The sequence below is a fragment of the Caretta caretta genome, chromosome 5 (genome assembly GCF_965140235.1).
Source record: "Caretta caretta isolate rCarCar2 chromosome 5, rCarCar1.hap1, whole genome shotgun sequence".
In the NCBI taxonomy this organism is placed as follows: Eukaryota; Metazoa; Chordata; order Testudines; family Cheloniidae; genus Caretta; species Caretta caretta.
The window spans coordinates 56,222,780-56,228,028 of record NC_134210.1 but is presented as its reverse complement, the minus strand read 5'-3'; the positions used below and the strand labels follow the sequence as shown (position 1 = coordinate 56,228,028).

Below are 5,249 nucleotides of genomic sequence, written 5' to 3'. Positions count from 1 at the left end.
GAATAGATTGTGTTTACTGATATTGAATATAGAATTATATGTTTGTCCTCTTAGTCTATTAGTTCATTAGGACCCTGTCTTCCTGTGTGTTTGTATTGAGCCAGGCAAGCTGAGGCCTGATTCTAACTGTGGACTCTGGCGCGTCTTCTACAGAAATTATAAAAAATAATAGGACAGGTTTGAATGTATCCATGCATACAGCAGAAACATTAGGCAGATCGCACCAGTTATAATTTGTTATTTAAGCCAAATATGTCACTTGAAGGTGAGCCAAATACGGTAGCTCCTTTATTGCTGATACAAACTGCATGCTTTGGAAGGTACATGCTCATTTCCTAGAAGCTGGCTAACCACGTACAGCTTGTTAAAGCCTGAGTGACCTTTTCAAGATGAGTGGAGTGCTAAGTACATTCAATGAGTTGTGCTTCGTCATCTGGCATGACAGATATTTGATTTTGTTGGCATTTGCAGGAATGTACAAACAATTACAGCTGTAATTGTTTATTCATTAGAGAATGTGACTTTGTCTTAGAGTACATATTCATCAGTTTTTCAGTATGACAAATCTTGTTTTCCCTGTTGTTCTCACATAACTTAATCAACATTTGGAAAGACATAAGCAGGGAAATTTTGTTCTTAGAAAAGGTCATTTCTTTTTGACAGATGATGTTCTAGTGCCATAAAGATGACTTACAGAAGTCTCAGACCATAATACATTTTTACTACACATTACCGAGAGAGCAACTAAATGACTAGCTGTGCACTAAAGAGAATCTAAACTGGTTCCTGTTATCTGACCTTCCCCTTCCCCAATCCTGGTTTCAGAGCCCAGGCTCTAGCCCAAGCAGGAATGTCTACACTTTTATTTTTAGTCCCAAAGAGTGAGCCTGAATCAGTTGACCCCGTCTCTGAGACTTGCTGCCACAGGGTGTTTTTTTGAAGTGTCGATGCACCCTTTAAGTCTCACCAGATGAAGGAATGTTTTGGTCTCACATGTAGGTTAGATATGAATCCGTAAGTGGCACCACGTGGGATGGTTCAAGTGTGAACTCCTTCCTCCTCTCTTTGGTTGCTGGCAGCAAACTTCCTTTGCTTTCTGTTGCTACTTTCTAAGCACATATTTCCCATTTTCCTCTACTCACATGCCTTGTTACAGCAGCAAGGCCAATGCAAGAGCATTGAATGTTGAGCATTTGGGATGTAAGAATGATTGCAGTTATTTAGACCTTAGCAAAGAAGTGAAATAAGAACTACACAGTATCTTTATTCAGATATACATTTACCACAGTGATGCTATGTAAACCATCATTTATTCCAAATAAAGAACTAAGTTAGAAGAATGTTAAATTTCAAAGTTAAGCACGCATGGACATGCCATCATTGAGGTTTTTAATACAATTTTTAGGTCTGTCACTTTGTGCATATTCATTATGTTGTCTAAATTAAATGAACACATACTATTTCCTCAATACAATATAATACAATTCTACAAACTTAGATACAGTTATAACTTCTTGCTAGTACCCTGGGTATGCCATAATACAGAGTACAGAAAAATACACAGGAAAGGATACATCCAAATAAAGCTCAGTGGAGAACAAATATTCCATTTCAAGGCAGATTTTGAGACACTTGTTTTTACTCTAGTTTTAAACAAAACCTGAAAATCCTGAAATTTTCTGAAATAAAATAAGAGATCCTTCTCTATTGAAATGTTTTGCTTTGATAAAATCAAAATATTTGTTTCTGTTTCAAATTTTTCAAATTTTATATAAATGTATATTCAAAATTTTAAAAATTAAATCAAAGTCACTTCAAAGAGATACACTGATATATTTTAATTTTCAATTTTAACTTTCTATCCCTAGCTGTTTTGACAGTAGATCTGTCCAAAAATTACTGTAAATACTTTTTTAATAGGAAATATGTATTGAAATTATGCTCATATGCAAATGATTGGTTTTTGTTCAAATTTTTCTCAATAATTCATTTTAGGGCAAATTCCAAGCTTGAAATTTTTTAGCATGAAAAGTAAATTTCACAAGTTCTGAGTGGCTTAAAACAGGTTTAGGATGGAAACTGTTATGTGACCTTACTGATAACATCACTGCCACTATAGTTTAAAGCTATACTTGCTTTATAGCATAAGAACCCATTGTAACTTTGTCCTAAAAGTCTTCTAGACTGTTTTACACTGTCTGTTGTTTCCACAGAGAAGGAACACAGTGTAATAGAAAGACAGTGAAACACACTATGGAGAAAAAAAGACAGGAAATTTGTGCTGCTCTAGGAGAATAATAGAAACACTATGAAACCAGATGTTTTGCTGTATTCTCAGGTGTAACATGCACTCTACTGTTCTGAATTCTGCAAGAATGGAAGGCTGCAAAGTACCAGGAGTGAAATAGGACTGTCACACAGAGGGCTGGGGACTATCAACCCTCACAGTACAAGTGGAGTGCTGAAGATTCACAGGATAATTATTGCTTGAAGGGAAGGAGCTTTGAGTTTCAGGCAATACATTGCCATTTCTATAAAGTGTTCAGGGATAAGAGACAGGGCTCAATATATGTTTTTAACTATACAGGCCAAGATTTTAAAAAGTGACTAGTAGCTTTGTATACCTCAGTTTTTGGATGTTCAACATGAAACACTTTAAAGGGGTCTGATGATTAGAAGGTGCATTTTCAACAGCAGGAAAGATACATAATTTGCATTGTTTTGGAGCACTGTGGTGATGTACTTCCTGAGACTCTTCAAATTCTCTTCCTGTAAGCTGTCCTAGTGGCAGCTCTTGGGCCTGTCAGGAAAGCTTTGCATTGAGAGATCTCATAGGGGGCAGATCTTCTTTACGTTCTGCTGTAAACCTCAGCAGATGCCCCTCTCAGCATACTCAGTAGTGATTTCTCATTCATTTTAATAACTTTATATTTACTTTCCACACATACGTAGAGCCTACTACTCAATGAAAACTATTTACATGCAAAGTCTGGAGGTTTTAGTTAAACACAATCCTCAATTTATCAAATATCAATGGTGAATAATACAGCTGGCCCGTGGCTGCCATGTTTTTCCTTCACTTCTGATGAGATACTTCCTTTTGTCATCAAAGAAATTCATTGGGTCCAGAGAGATGAAGTGAGACTAGTGCTATTTCTTATGAGGTTTACAGTTCCAATATGCCAACCTCAAGCATTCAGAAATCATTAAAGCCTCAAAAAAATCATGAGATTATGGGCTTGAAAAATCATACTTTAAAAAAAAAAACTTGGGAGTTCTTTTTAATTTTCTGAGACTCACTCAGATCACACTTTCAAGCTTTTCTTCACAACCAAGTGGGCTAAAATGAAAAAGAGAAAACTGAGATTCTCACAAAATCATTTAATGACAGGAGCTGGGGTTTTACGAAAAATATTCAGCCTCGCAATAAAGTCATGGTAAAATTTCATGAACTGCAACATTGCAGTTCTTTACAGAAGTAATTTGATCGCCCTTTTGCCTTGATTTTCACATGTTCTTCTCTTGCCTGCATCTTCACAGTTCACCACTAACTTGTTGGTTTTGCAGTTCAGTAGAACTTTACTAATGTTCTCAGAAGTGCTATTTATATACTGTGACATTTTTCAAAGTGCTGTTTGTTCTTCCATGCTCTCTACATAACTAATGAAAAAGGTAAGTAAGTAAGGAAAGTACTTAACTACTCATGGAATGTTTAAATAGAAAATGGAACAGCAATTCTTATCAAGTCCATCAAATACTATTATTTTAAATTTATTTAAATGCAATGCTGTATTGTTCCAGACAGCTGCTAATGTCCATCTTCTGGGCTGCAATAAGAGGAAACATAAGCTGGTTAGAAAATCTGTCAGAAGCAGGGATTCACAGATTGCAGGAGAGGGCTATTAACAAATTTTCCCCTAACATTTCCTACTGCTATAATAGGGAATGACCAAGCTGTAGCATCTCACCCTTCAGGTTTTTTGTTTTTGCTGTAATAATAAAGCTGAGTGGCATGTACCCTGTCTGCATAGTGGGTCTCATTGTCACTGTAGAAAAATTAATGCTTGTAATGCCCCTGGGCTAATATATAGTTTCTGAGACTCGAGACCATTCCAAGTCTTTTTAGAGTCTGAACTGATTTTGGGTTGTGTATGCATTTTCCTACTTTTATAAAATCACTCACTGAAGCAATGTAGTGCTCACCCAGCTTGTCTTTACACCTTCTTCCATTAAGTATAATCTTTTGGAAACCTAATTATGATGCATCAAATGGCTATATACAGATGTGGTGTTCCATCCCCCTGTCTGTCTGATTTCAATTTTTTTGATGATGACAATGTAATGTAATTTTCAGAGCCCGAAAGTTTTCAGATATGTAATTACGATTACAAACATTTCTTACCATTGTTTAAAATACTGCAGCCAAGGGAGGATGGACAGGGCTTCTGAGTTCTTCTTAGCTCTTTTACAGATGTCCTGAATGAAACTGGGTGAATCATTTGGCCTGTCTGAACCTTCATTTCTTTATCCTTAAAATAAGAATAATATTTGCCTTCCTTATATACAGAAAACACTGTCCTGGTATTCGTGTTCTTTCAATCTTTTCTTAACAATTCTAGCTGAATGTATGTAGGATATCCAATGGCATTACTCTTATTAATAGTGGGATTTTGAAAAAACAGCCAGAGTAAAATGCTACGCTGTACAACTATGACCTTTTTCTTTAAAGAATGAAAATAACTTTCATGTTATCACTTCACTTATGTCCAATAAGAACTGCTTCTAATTTGGTTGTCATAACAACCACATCTCAGCTTTCACATTTCTCACTTGTGCCCAGTTTGTTTATAAAATGTCACATCAGACCTGTTTCACGTTACCTCTACATCGTTATATCATTCTCAAAACCAAATAAAAACAGGTTTCAGAGTAACAGCCGTGTTAGTCTGTATTCGCAAAAAGAAAAGGAGTACTTGTGGCACCTTAGAGACTAACCAATTTATTTGAGCATGAGCTTTCGTGAGCTACAGCTCACTTCATTGGATGCATACTGTGGAAACGGCAGAAGACATTATATACACAGAGACCATGAAACAATACCTCCTCCCACCCCACTCTCCTGCTGGTAATAGCTTATCTAAAGTGATCATCAAGTTGGGCCATTTCCAGCACAAATCCAGGTTTTCTCACCCTCCGTCCGTCCCCCCCCCCCCCACAAACTCACTCTCCTACTGGTAATAGCCCATCCA

At 36.5% G+C, this 5,249-nt stretch overlaps 1 long non-coding RNA gene across 1 annotated transcript; it reads right to left on the bottom strand.

Annotated features, from left to right (window-relative positions):
• Positions 1-1,239: 1,239 nt before the first annotated feature.
• LOC125637178 (uncharacterized) lies at positions 1,240-5,032 on the bottom strand. The gene is made up of 2 exons (XR_007356850.2): positions 4,403-5,032; positions 1,240-3,827 (listed from the first exon to the last, which is right to left on the bottom strand). It is a non-coding gene; the product is annotated as an uncharacterized LOC125637178 (long non-coding RNA).
• Positions 5,033-5,249: the final 217 nt, after the last annotated feature.